Raw genomic sequence first — 14288 nt, forward strand, 5'->3', positions numbered from 1 at the left:
CCTTTAGTATTTTGTTGACTGTCTAGATCTTTGATGTTTCCATATAAACTTTAGAATAAGTCTGATAACATCTACAAAATACCTTGCTGAATTTTGATTGAAATTTTGTTCAATGTAAAATAAAGTGGGAAAAGTTAGCAATTAGCAATATTGAATCTTTCAATATATAAACATGACCCTTTTAAAATATTATTTTTTGATTGATAAATCATAATTGTATACATATTTGTGGTACAATGTGATGTTATATGTATACAATGTAGAATAACAAAGTCAAGTTAATTAGCATAATCACCTCACTTACCTATCATTTTTGTTTTATGGTGAGGCATTTGAAATGTACTCTCTTAGTAATTTTAAAATACACAATACATTATTTTTTATTATAGTCATAATGATATGTAATGCATCTCAAAACTTTTCCACTTATCTGAATCTTTGTACCCTTGGTTCAAAAGCCCCCTATTATTGTCACTCCCCATGCACTCTCTCAACACCCTCAATATCAACCACTAACAAGTATGTAGTTATATCTCATTGTCATTTTGGTTTACATTTCTCCAGTAATTAGTAATTCTGAGCATTTATTAATATGTCTTTTGGACATTTGTATGTCTTTTAAAAAAGATGTATTCAAGTCTTTTGTCTATGATTTAGTTAATTATTTTCTTGCTATTGAGAGTTTTTGTATGCATTTTGGATATTAACTCATTGTTGGATGTATAGTTTGCAAATATGTTTTCTCATTCTCTGAGTTGTCTTTTCACTTTGTTTATTGTTTCCTTTGCTGTGCAGAAGCTTTGTATAATGACATAATTCTATGTGTCTATTTTTGCTTTTGTTGTCTATGCTTTTGGGGTCATACAAAAAAGCTATTACCTAGACCAACATCATGGGGTTTTTTTCTTTGTTTTCTCCTAGTAGTTTTTTTACCATTTCAAATATTATATTTAAGTATTTACTCCATTTTGAGTTGGTTTTTGTATATGATGTGAGACAAGTTTCCAGTTTTATACTTCTGCATGTGGACGTCCAGTTTTTCCAACACAATTTATTGAAGACACTATTTTCTCCATTGTGTGATATTGGCAGCTTCATTAAAAATTTACTGACTGTAAATATGTGGGTTTGTTCCTGGGCTCTCTCTTCTCTTTCTATGATCAGCGTGTTTGTTTTTAATGCCAGTATCATGGTTTTTTGAATACGACTGATTTAAAATATGTCTTGAAATCAGGAAGTGTGAAACCTTCATCTTTGCTCCCTTTGCTCAAGGTTGTTTTGGCTACTCTGGCTCTTTGGTGAGTTCCATATAAACAGAATAATTATTTTTGCTATTTCTGTGAAAAAGTGACATTAGAACTTTGATACTGATTGCATTGAATCTGTAGGTTAATTGGTTAGTATGGACACTTTAACAATATTCATTCTTCCAATTCATTAACATGTGATATATTTTTATTTACTTGTATTTTCTTCAATTTCTTTCATCCTTATTTTATAGTTTTCAGTATATGTGTCTTTTATACTCTTGGTATATTTACACCTAGGTATGTATTTCTTGTCAGTATTGTAAATTTGTTTGTTTTCTTAATTTCCTTTTTGGATGATTCATGATTACTATATAGAAATGACACTGATGTTTATACGCTGAATTTGTACTGTGCAACTTTACTCAATTCTCTTATCAATTCAAACAGGTTTTTTTTTTTTGGTTGAGTCTTTATGGTATTCTTTGTATAAGATCATGTTGACAGAAAATAGAGACAATTTTGCTTCTTTATATTTTATTACAATAAATTTTATTTCTGATACCACAGAAATACAAATGACCATAAGAAACTACTATAAGCAATTATGTGTCAATAAATTGTATAACCTAGAAAAAATTGATATATTTCTAAAAACATAAAACCTACCAAGACTAAACCATGAACAAATAGAAACTTTAAACAGATCAATACTGAGTAAAATAATTGAATTAGTTTCATCAAAGAAAAGCCTAGGACTGGCTGAATTCTATAAAACATTTATTTGGGTTTTATTTCTTTCTTTCTTTTTTTTTTTTTTTTTTTTTTGAAATAGAGTCTCACTCTGTCACGCAGGCTGGAGTGCACTGGCATGATCTCAGCTCGCTGCAACTTCCATCTCCTAGGGTTCATAAGATCCTCCTGCCTCAGCCTCTTGAGTAGCTGGGATGCACCACCACACTCGGATAGTTTTTGTATTTTTTGCAGAGATGGGGTTTCACCATGTTGGCCAGGCTGGTCTCAAACTCCTGAACTCAAGTGATCCACCTGCCTTGGCCTCCCAAAGTTCTGGGATTACAGGCGTGAGCCACGCACCTGGCCTTTTTTGTTTATTTGTTTGTTTATTTGTTTGGTGGAAATTCTATAAAACATTTAAAGAAGAACTAATATCAATTCTTCTCAAACTCTTCCAAAAAAATTAAAGTAGAAAGAACCCTCCCAAACTTGGTTTATGAGGCCAGAATTACCCTGATACTAAAGCCAGACAAGGATGCTATAAGAAGATAAAATTACAGGATAATATCTCTGATAGACATAGTTGCAAAAATCCTCAACAAAACATTCACACACCAAATTCTACAACACATTAAAAGGGTTATGCAACGTGATCAAGTAGGAATTTTTTTCTCTGGAATGCAGGGATAGTTCAACATAGGCAAATCAATAAATATGGTACACACCACATTAACAGAATGAAGGACAAACATTTTATGATCATCTCCATAGATACAGAAAAAGCATTTGACAAAGTTCAGTATCCTTTCATGATAAAAAAAAAAAAAAACCCTCAACAAATTTGGTATAGAAAAAATTTACCTTAACACAATAAAGGCCATATATGACAAACCCATATTGAACATCTATCTCAACAGTGAAAAGTTGAAAGCTTTTTCTCTAAGATCACAAACAAGACAAGGATGTCCACTCTCACCACTTTTTGACATAGTACTGAAAATCCTAGCCAGAGCAATTAGGTAAGAGAAATAAATAAAAGGTCTCATATCTTTTGATCCTCTGTTAAGGATACAAATAGTTGAATTATTATGTCTTATCAGATAATTGATCATGTTATCATTAGTTTGTGTTGCTTTTTATTCTCAATATTTTTCTTTATTGTGACATCTGCTTTGTTTGAAATTAATATATCTACTCTGGATTTTTAAAAAATAGTGTTAGCATAATGCATATTTCTCTATTGTTTTACTTTTAATCTCTCTAAATATTCATATTAATGTGGAATTTTCATAGATTGCATATTGCTGAGTTTGTTTTTGTTAATCCACTAAGACAATTTTATTCTTTTAATTTGTGTATTTGGAACATTCACATATAGAAAGACTATTGTTATAGTTGGATTGATATTAACTATGTTTGTTACTATTTTCTACTATTTGCACTTGTTTTCTTCCCTCCCATTTTTTTCCTTTACTGGTTTAATTGAACATTTTTATGACTCCTTTGTTTATCTTCTTTTACCATATAAATAATATTTATTTGTAGAGTTTTTAGAGTCTATTTCTGAAGTTTGCATTTTCCTTCAGACTTTAATTGTTCTTACATTTTTGCATGCCTTGTAATGTTTTGGTTGAATGTTGTACATTATTTACTGGGTAATAGAAACTGAGGAATGCACACACAAATTATTTGTTTTTGTATTCAATAAGAGTGAACTATCCAAAACAAACTTTTTAATCCCATTTTCAAAAAAAAAAAAAAATACTTAGAAGCAAATTACATCGAGGAGGTACAAGACCTTTATACTGAAAACTATAAACATTGATGAAAGAAATTGAAGGAGATGCAAATAAATCAAAAGATATCCCGCGTTCATGAATTAGAAGATTATTATTCTTAAAAATGTCCATGCTACGAAAAGTTATATACAAATTGAATGCAATACCTATAAAAATTGAATGCAATACCTATAAAAATTCCAATAGACTATTTCACAGAAATAGAAGACAGAATTCTAAATTTAGTATAAAACTTCAAAATACCGTGAGTAGCCAAATAATTCTTGAGAAAAAGAAGAATTCTTGAAGGCATTACACTTCCTGGTCTCATAATATGTAACAAAGCTTCTGCAATCTGAAAGTGAAGTGCCACCACAAAAACAGAGAAATAGACAAATGAAACAGAATAGAAAAACCAGAAATAAACTGACACATATACAGGCCACTAATTCTGACAAGGGTACCAAGAATACACAATGGGGAAAAGAAACTCTCTCAACAAATTGTTGGGAAAACTGGATCTCCACAAACAACATAATTGAATTAGAATATTATCTTATACTACATGTAAAATCACCTCTAATGAACCAAAGACTTAAATATAAAACCTAAAACTGACAAAATCCAGGGAGAAGCCTGGGACATCGGTCAATGATATTTTTTAGTACGACCCCAAAAGCAAAGAAGACAAAAGCAAAATTAACAAGTGGGACTACATTAAACTAAAAGGCTTCTGCACATAAAAAGAAACAATCAACAAATAAAAAAGACAATCTACATATTGGGATAATATATTTTTAAAGCATATGTATGATAAGAAGTGAATATCCAAAACATATAAGGAACACATACAATTCAATAACAATAAAGTTAGCCCAGTGAAAAAATGAACATAGGATCTAAAAAACATTTTCCCAAGGAAGATGTAGAAGTAACTCATACCTAAGTTTCTTTGAGTCTGAGTCTTCTGGGCTGCTCTTCTTACTTTGGCCTAAGTAAACTCTAAATAATACTTTAGGCCTCAGTCTCTTCCTTTTAGGTTTACATTTCTGGCCCTGTGAACAGGATTCAGAGTAACTTCTCCCCACCACCGAGTGTTTCTCTCTGAAAGTGATGCTCAGTATCAGAATAAACACATTGCATTCTCTCCATCTTCAGAAGTCCCATTAAGTGTTTCAAGTGAGTGCTCCTGAATTTAGATCTCCCACTCCGTGATTGAAGGTCTAGACTTTATTTGGGATATTTTCCAACTCCCTTTTTTCCACCCTCAAGAGTGAAAACTTCTGTCTTTGCCTTTCAACAAAAGATTTGGGTAAGGAGATCTGCAGAGAACTGCCTTTTTCTGCCTTTGTCTCACAGCAGGAGACTGAGGTCAAAGGATTGGTACTTAGGCAATGTTGATTTTGTTTCACACAGCATGCTTTTAACATTGCAACTGTTTCCTATTGCTTAAAAATTTAGACTTAGTTTTTTTATTTGTGACTAATTCCTATTAGTTCTTAATTGAAATATGTTGAGTTCTCTTGCCCCAAAGAAAACAGAGTGAGTTCTCTTTTCCCAAAGAAAAGAGGTGATTTGCTCACTCTGACCCATTTGAGTGCTCCAAGTGACTGGTGACTTTGCAGACGTGACTGAGTCATTACCCATGATGTGACACAGTCTCATAGGGACCTGACCACCGGAAGAACATTTTTAAGGGATGACTCTTCTGTTCCTCCAGATGGGTATGAGGAACTGACCCACAACTCCCCATAATATGAGCACTCTGCTGTCACTTGGCACTTAGAGGCAGTCCAAGACACATATGCAAGTGATTTATGATACTTGGGTAAAACCTAGAGGAGTGACACTCATAAGCAGCACACTTTTTACCCACACATATTCCTGACTTTGGCCACTTTTGAAAAGCTCCTAGATTATAAAAAAATCAAGCTTCAAAATTCAAGCAGTCTTTTACAAAACAACCACCATTAGAAACACCAGCTAGAACATCGATGCAAAAATCCTCAATAAAATACTGGCAAACCGGATTCAGCAACACATCAAAAAGCTTATCCACCATGATCAAGTGGGCTTCATCCCTGGGATGCAAGGCTGGTTCAACATTCGCAAATCAATAAACATAATCCAGCATATAAACAGAACCAAAGACAAGAACCACATCATTATCTCAATAGATGCAGAAAAGGCTTTTGACAAAATTCAACAGCCCTTCATGCTAAAAACGCTCAATAAATTCGGTATTGATGGAACGTACCTCAAAATAATAAGAGCTATTTATGACAAACCCTAAAAACGCTCAATAAATTCGGTATTGATGGAACGTACCTCAAAATAATAAGAGCTATTTATGACAAACCCACAGCCAATATCATACTGAATGGGCAAAAACTGGAAAAATTCCCTTTGAAAACTGGCACAAGACAGGGATGCCCTCTCTCACCACTCCTATTCAACATAGTGTTGGAAGTTCTGGCTAGGGCAATCAGGCAAGAGAAAGAAATCAAGGGGATTCAGTTAGGAAAAGAAGAAGTCAAATTGTCCCTGTTTGCAGACGACATGATTTTATATTTAGAAAACCCCATTGTCTCAGCCCAAAATCTCCTTAAGCTGATCAGCAACTTCAGCAAAGTCTCAGGATACAAAATTAATGTGCAAAAATCACAAGCATTCTTATACACCAGTGACAGTCAAACAGAGAGCCAAATCAGGAATGAACTTCCATTCACAATTGCTTCAAAGAGAATAAAATACCTAGGAATCCAACTTACAAGGGATGTAAAGGACCTCTTCAAGGAGAACTACAAACCACTGCTCAGTGAAATCAAAGAGGACACAAACAAATGGAAGAACATACCATGCTCATGGATAGGAAGAATCAATATCGTGAAAATGGCCATACTGCCCAAGGTAATTTATAGATTCAATGCCATCCCCATCAAGCTACCAATGAGCTTCTTCACAGAATTGGAAAAAACTGCTTTAAAGTTCATATGGAACCAAAAAAGAGCCCGCATCTCCAAGACAATCCTAAGTCAAAAGAACAAAGCTGGAGGCATCACGCTACCTGACTTCAAACTATACTACAAGGCTACAGTAACCAAAACAGCATGGTACTGGTACCAAAACAGAGATATAGACCAATGGAACAGAACAGAGTCCTCAGAAATAATACCACATATCTACAGCCATCTGATCTTTGACAAACCTGAGAGAAACAAGAAATGGGGAAAGGATTCCCTATTTAATAAATGGTGCTGGGAAAACTGGCTAGCCATAAGTAGAAAGCTGAAACTGGATCCTTTCCTTACTCCTTATACGAAAATTAATTCAAGATGGATTAGAGACTTAAATGTTAGACCTAATACCATAAAAATCCTAGAGGAAAACCTAGGTAGTACCATTCAGGACATAGGCATGGGCAAGGACTTCATGTCTAAAACACCAAAAGCAACGGCAACAAAAGCCAAAATTGACAAATGGGATCTCATCAAACTAAAGAGCTTCTGCACAGCAAAAGAAACTACCATCAGAGTGAGCAGGCAACCTACAGAATGGGAGAAAATTTTTGCAATCTACTCATCTGACAAAGGGCTAATATCCAGAACCTACAAAGAACTCAAACAAATTTACAAGAAAAAAACAAACAACCCCATCCAAAAGTGGGCAAAGGATATGAACAGACATTTCTCAAAAGAAGACATTCATACAGCCAACAGACACATGAAAAAATGCTCATCATCACTGGCCATCAGAGAAATGCAAATCAAAACCACAATGAGATACCATCTCACACCAGTTAGAATGGCGATCATTCAAAAGTCAGGAAACAACAGGTGCTGGAGAGGATGTGGAGAAATAGGAACACTTTTACACTGTTGGTGGGAGTGTAAACTAGTTCAACCATTATGGAAAACAGTATGGCGATTTCTCAAGGATCTAGAACTAGATGTACCATATGACCCAGCCATCCCATTACTGGGTATATACCCAAAGGATTATAAATTATGCTGCTATAAGGACACATGCACACGTATGTTTATTGCAGCACTATTCACAATAGCAAAGACTTGGAATCAACCCAAATGTCCATCAGTGACAGATTGGATTAAGAAAATGTGGCACATATACACCATGGAATACTATGCAGCCATAAAAAAGGATGAGTTTGTGTCCTTTGTAGGGACATGGATGCAGCTGGAAACCATCATTCTTAGCAAACTATCACAAGAACAGAAAACCAAACACCGCATGTTCTCACTCGTAGGTGGGAACTGAACAATAAGATCACTTGGACTCGGGAAGGGGAACATCACACACCAGGGCCTATCATGGGGAGGGGGGAGGGGGGAGGGATTGCTTTGGGAGTTATACCTGATGTAAATGACGAGTTGATGGGTGCAGCACACCAACATGGCACAAGTATACATATGTAGCAAACCTGCACATTGTGCACATGTACCCTACAACTTGAAGTTTAATAATAATAAATAAATTTAAAAAAAAAAAAAAAAAAAAAAAAAAAAGAAACACCAGCTAGATTTATGTATGACACTTATGGGACAACTCCTTGTAAATATCTAGAAGAGTGGACTCACCTAACCCAGAATAGTCATAAGCAACAATGACCAGAATTATGATCTTTTGAAATGATTAACAATGTATTTACTTGCACAACTGGAAAAAGATAGTTTGAATAGGAGAGTTACTTCTATGCAGCCATAAAAAAGGATGAGTTTGTGTCCTTTGTAGGGACATGGATGCAGCTGGAAACCATCATTCTTAGCAAACTATCACAAGAACAGAAAACCAAACACCACATGTTCTCACTCATAGGTGGGAACTGAACAATGAGATCACTTGGACTCGGGAAGGGGAACATCACACACCAGGGCCTATCATGGGTGGGGGGAGGGGGGAGGGATTGCATTGGGAGTTATACCTGATGTAAATGATGAGTTGATGGGTGCTGACGAGTTGATGGGTGCAGCACAGCAAGATGGCACAAGTATACATATGTAACAAACCTGCATGTTATGCACATGTACCCTAGAAGTTAAAGTATAATAATGATAAAAATAAATAAATAAAATTTAAAAAAAAAAAACTTGTAAAAGAAATCTTGAGAGAAAAAAAAATTTCATTCAAGGCATAAGTAAAAGGATATTTGAAAGTATTTAAAAATATTTTCAAGACTTTTTTTTTATTGCCTTCAACTGCTCCTTCTCCTTCTATCCTGTGATCTGAACTCATCCCTTTCTGCTTGCTCCTTTGGCTCCCATATATATCTTAGGCAGATTTTTTTTTTCCCTTTGGAATTCCACAATGCACACATTTTCTTCTTTTAGAGAGAAGAAAATGCATTTAAATTTGGAATAAAGTAAACAAATGAAAAAACTATAGAATGAGAATAACACTACTGAGATTACAAAAATACAGATCCAACAAATTATTTTCTAAACCAGAGGTAATGAATGGAATTGATGATTTATTGACTGTTTATCAGACAATACCCTTTAAATGCCCTGCACTCCTTTGGAGATGTAAATCTTTTAATGTATTTGAAATGCTAACATGCAGGGAATTAACTAAGCCGCATTCCATTTGAAATAAGATCTGAAACAAGTTAAAATATGTCAAATGCTCAAAAGACCTGCTTTGGATGTCCTGCAGGATTAAAAACAACAACAGCAGCAACAACAAAAGGGCAGATCACTTGAGGTCAGGAGTTTGAGACCAGCCTGGCCAATATGGTGAAACCCCATCTCTATTAAAAACATAAAAGTTAGCCAGGCATTGTGGCATGCACCTGTAATCCCAGCTACCGGGGAGGCTGAGGCAGGAAAATCGCTTGAACCCGGGAGGCAGAGGTTGCAGTGAGCTGAGACTGTGCTACTGCACTCCAGCCTGGGCGACAGAGTGAGACTCTGTATTAAAACAAACAATAAAACCTATATTATTTGTAACCCAATCTGTGTAGAGTCAGGTGTTAACTTTTTGTCCATTGTCACTGCCATGTGTATTTGCTGAGCTATTCTTTATTTTTTGTTGCAATTATGTTATCTGTTAATTTATAAAGGCTGAGCACGGTGGCACATGCCTGTAATCCCAGCACTTTGGGATGTCAAAGCAGGCAGATCACTTCAAGTCAGGAATTTGAGGCCAGCCTGGCCAGCGTGGTGAAACCCTATCTCTACTAAAAATACAAAAATTAGCCAGGCATGGTGGCGGGTGCCCGTGGTCCCAGCTGCTCAGGAGGCTGAGGTGGGAGAATTGCTTGGACCTGGGAGGCGGAGGTTACAGTGAGCAGAGATCACACCATGGCACTCCAGTCTGGACAGCAGAGTGAAACTGTCTCAAAAATAAATAAGTAAATAAGGATAAAATGAGATAAGTCTTGCCCTGTTGCCCAGATGGGAGTGCAGTGGCACAATCAAGGCTCACTGAGCTTCAACCTCCCAGGCTCAAGCGATCCTCCCATCTCAGCCTCTTGGGTGACTGGGACTGTGGGCGCACACCAACACCCCCTGCTAACTTATTTTTTGTGTAGACAGAGGTCTCACTATGTTACCCAGGCTGGGAATTTGTTCTTGAAGAAGCAGGGTAGATGGTGAGAGTATCCTTGTTCATGGCATAGAGGGGACTGGGTTGAGACAGGAATGCTAAGGCACCATCCCTTTCCATTCCTCCCTTAATTCTCATCAGAGTTCCCAAGTGGGACGAGACGGTGTCTTCTGTGCAGCTGGACTTCAACCTGCAGGCTCTTCTGGAACAGCTCAGCCAGGATGAGTTGAGCAAGTTCAAGTCTCTTATCAGGACCGTCTCCCTGGGAAATGAGTTACAAAAGATTCCTCCAGACATAGGTAGACAAGGCTGATGGGAAGCAAGTGGAAGAAATCCTCACTAGCCATTGCCACAGCTCCTGGATGGAGATGGAGACCATCTAGGTCTTTGAAAAAATGCACCATGCAGATCTGTCTGAGAAAGTAAAGGATGAACTCAGAGAAGCCACTTTGAAATCCAACCTGCATCATTAGGGAAAACACGGAAAGAAGAGCCAAAACCTGTAGACCTGAAAGAAATGCCGGAACGTTTCGAAGCAAAAGCACTAGAGTTTTTAGAAACAAAGGAAGATGACACCAGCCTGAGAGAAGCTAAACAAGCATTGAAAGGAGAAAAGCCAGGTAAAGAGGATAGGTACAGAAGTATATTGAAGACAAAGTTCCGGCAAATGTGGAAAACCTGGCCTGGAGACAGCAAAGTGGTCCATATTGTGGCTCAGAGATACAAGATGCTGATCCCGTTCAGCAACTCCAGGGTGCTTCCTGCGCCCTGTCCACACACGTGTGCTGCATGGTCCTGCGGGCCTTGGGAAAACCACGCTGGCCAAGAAATTAATGCTGGACTGGACAGAGGACAACCTCAGCCAGAAATTCAGATAGGCTTTCTACCTCACCTGCAAGGAGCTCGTCTGCCTGGGCCCATGCAGTTTTGCAGAGCTGGTCTTCAGGGACTGGCCTAAATTGCAGGATGACATTCCAAACATCCTAGCCCAAGCACAGAAAATCCTGTTCGTGGTCGAAGGCTTTGATGAGCTGGGAGTCCCACCTGGGGCGCTGATCCAGGACATCTGCGGGGACTGGGAGAAGCAGAAGCCAGTGCTGGTCTTCCTGGGGAGGTTGCTGAAGAGGAAGATGTTATCCAAGGCCGCCCTGCTGGTCACCACGTGGCCTGGGGGCCCTGAGAGACCTCTGGCTCCTGGTGGAGCAGCCGATCTACGTAAGGGTGGAGGGGTTCCTGGAGGAGGACAGGATGGCATATTTCCTGAGACACTTTAGAGACGAGGACCAAGCCATGCGTGCCTTTGAGCTGACGAGAAGAAACGCGGTCCTGTTCCAGCCTGTCTCGGCGCCCATGGTGTGCTGGATCATGTGCACGAGTCTGAAGCTGCAGAGGTAGAAGGGGAAGACCACCCCCCCAACTCGCCCCACCCGCACGGGGCTGTTCTTGCACTTCCTTGCTGCGGTTCCGCAGTGCACACAGCTCTGCGGCGCGCTGCGGGCGCTGAGCCTCCTGGCCGCTCAGGGCGAATGGGCGCAGATGTCCGTGTTCCGTGGAGAGGACTTGGCAAGGCTCAGGATGCAAAAGTCTGACATCAGCCCGTCCCTGGACAGAGGCATCCTCCGCCAGGACAGAGTCTCTAAAGGCTGCTACTCCTCCATCCACCTCAGCTTCCAGCAGTTTTTCACTGCGCTGTTCTGCACCCTGGAGAAGGAGGAGGAGGAGGACAAGGACGGCCACGCCTGAAACATTGGGGACGTGTAGAAGCTGCTTTCCAGAGAAGAAAGACTCAAGAACCCCGACCTGATCCAAGCAGGACACTTCTTATTCGGCTTCGCCAACGAGAAGAGAGCCAAGGATTTGGAGACCACTTTTGGCTGCCTGATGTCACCGGAGATCAAACAGGAATTACTGTGATGAGACATAAATTGTGAAAAGGATGGACACTCAATAATGACGAACCTGAAGGAGCTGTTGTGCTGTCTGTACGAGTCTCAGGAGGAGGAGCTGGTGAAGGGGTTGACGGCGCCGTTCAAAGAAATATCCCTGCACTTAAATGCAGTAGACATCATGCTGTTTTCTTTCTGCCTCAAGCATTGTCGAAACTTGCAGAAAATGCCACTGCAGGTAATAAAGGCAAAGCTCTCGGAGAATGTCACTGTGTCTGAATCAGATGCTGAAGTTGAGAGATCCCAGGATGATCAACACATGCTTCATTTCTGGACCGACCTTTGTTCCATATTTGGCTCAAATAAGGATCTGATCGTTGTAGAAATCAATAATAGCTTTCTTAGTGCCTCACTAGTAAGGATCCTGTGTGAACAAATAGCATCTGACACCTGTCGTCTCTGGAGAGTGGTGTTCAAAAACATGTCCCCAGCTGATGCTCATCGGAACCTCTTCCTAGCTCTTTGAGGTCACAAAACTGTAACATATCTGGCCTTTCAAGGCAATGACCAGAATGATGTGCTTCCTGCATTGTGTGAGGTCTTGAGACACTCAAAATATAATCTGCAATATCTCCGGTTGGTGTCTTGTTCTGCCACCACTAAGCAATGGCCTGAACTCTCCTTGGCCCTTGAAGTCAAGCAGTTCCTGACATGTGTAAACCTCTCCCACAATGAGCTCTTGGATGAGGGTGCCAAGTTGCTGTACACAACTTTGAGACACCCAAAATGCTTCCTGCAGAGGCTGTTGTTGGAAAACTGTCACTTTACAGAAGCCAATTGCAAGAACTTTGCTGCTGTTTTGGTTGTCAGCCAGGAGCTGACACACCTGTTCTTGGCCAAGAACCCCCCCTTGGGGATACAGGGGTGACATTTCTGTGTAAGGGCTTGAGTTACCCCGAGTGTAAACTACAGACCCTGGTGCTGTGGGACTGCAATATAACTGCAATAGCTGCTGTTATCTCGCAGTGGTTCTCCAAGAAAAATCAAGCCTAACATGCTTGGATCTGGGACTGAATCACATAGGAGTTACCGGAGTGAAGCTCCTATGTGAGGCTTTGAAGAAACCACTGTGTAACTTGAGATGTCTGTGATTGTGGTGGTGTTCTATCCCTCCATTCAGTTGTGAGGACCTCTGCTCTGTGCTCAGCTGCAACCAGAGCCTCGTCACTCTGGACCTGAGCCAGAATCCCTTGGAGTCTAGTGGAATAAAGATGCTGTTTGAAACCTTAACACATCCAGATTGCACCCTGAAGACACTCAGGTTGAAAATAGATGACTTTAATGATGAACTTGATAAGCTGCTGGAAGAAATAGAAGAAAACAACCCACAACTGCCTGTTGATACTGATAAACATGATCCCTAGGGGGGTGGGGAGGGGGAAGCTTCCTTCTCATCACTTCATTATCTGAATCCCCCTAGAGTCATTCATTCTCAATGAAGTCATAGATTTTCCGGGTGTTGATGAACCACCTGTGGCTCCTCCCCTCCCCCACCCCCACTTCTCAGGGATAATGAGTTGATTGCCAGGCTAGATGTTTTAACCATTGTTCTGCCTCTGTTTTACCTAGAATGTGCGCATGTCCTTAACCTTGTTATGTATGAAATATATGTATCATGGGTATATTGAGAGAAATAAAGGTGAGAGCATTCACAAAAAAAAAAAAAAAAAAACAAACTCCATCTTTTGGCAAGAATTCCATACTTTCATTGCCAACACCCAGATTCCATTTCTGGTCAGAAAACCAATCCCATTTGTATAATTTTTGACCTTTTGGGGTACTCATTTGTTATTGATTATTTTCCCTTCCATTGAACCTTTTTGATTTCCTGTCTTTTTTCATCTATGGGGCATATGGAGAGTTTGGACCTTCATACTTGAGTGCTCACTGAGAAGCATAGGTGCTAGAAAATATGACCAGATGGAAATGTGAGTTGTAATCCACTTAGAGCTGGTGAAACTTCCCTTTTTTGAGCTATCTTATCAGTGGTTCTGAGTCTTGTGAAGGCTGCTTTGCAC

General features: G+C 39.2%; 1 pseudogene; it reads left to right on the plus strand.

Moving 5' to 3' along the window:
• LOC103247425 (NACHT, LRR and PYD domains-containing protein 2 pseudogene) overlaps positions 1-13634 on the plus strand; it is a 62404-nt pseudogene extending 48770 nt beyond the window's left edge.
• Positions 13635-14288: the final 654 nt, after the last annotated feature.

This window comes from Chlorocebus sabaeus, chromosome X, assembly GCF_047675955.1.
Source record: "Chlorocebus sabaeus isolate Y175 chromosome X, mChlSab1.0.hap1, whole genome shotgun sequence".
Classification (NCBI taxonomy): Eukaryota; Metazoa; Chordata; class Mammalia; order Primates; family Cercopithecidae; genus Chlorocebus; species Chlorocebus sabaeus.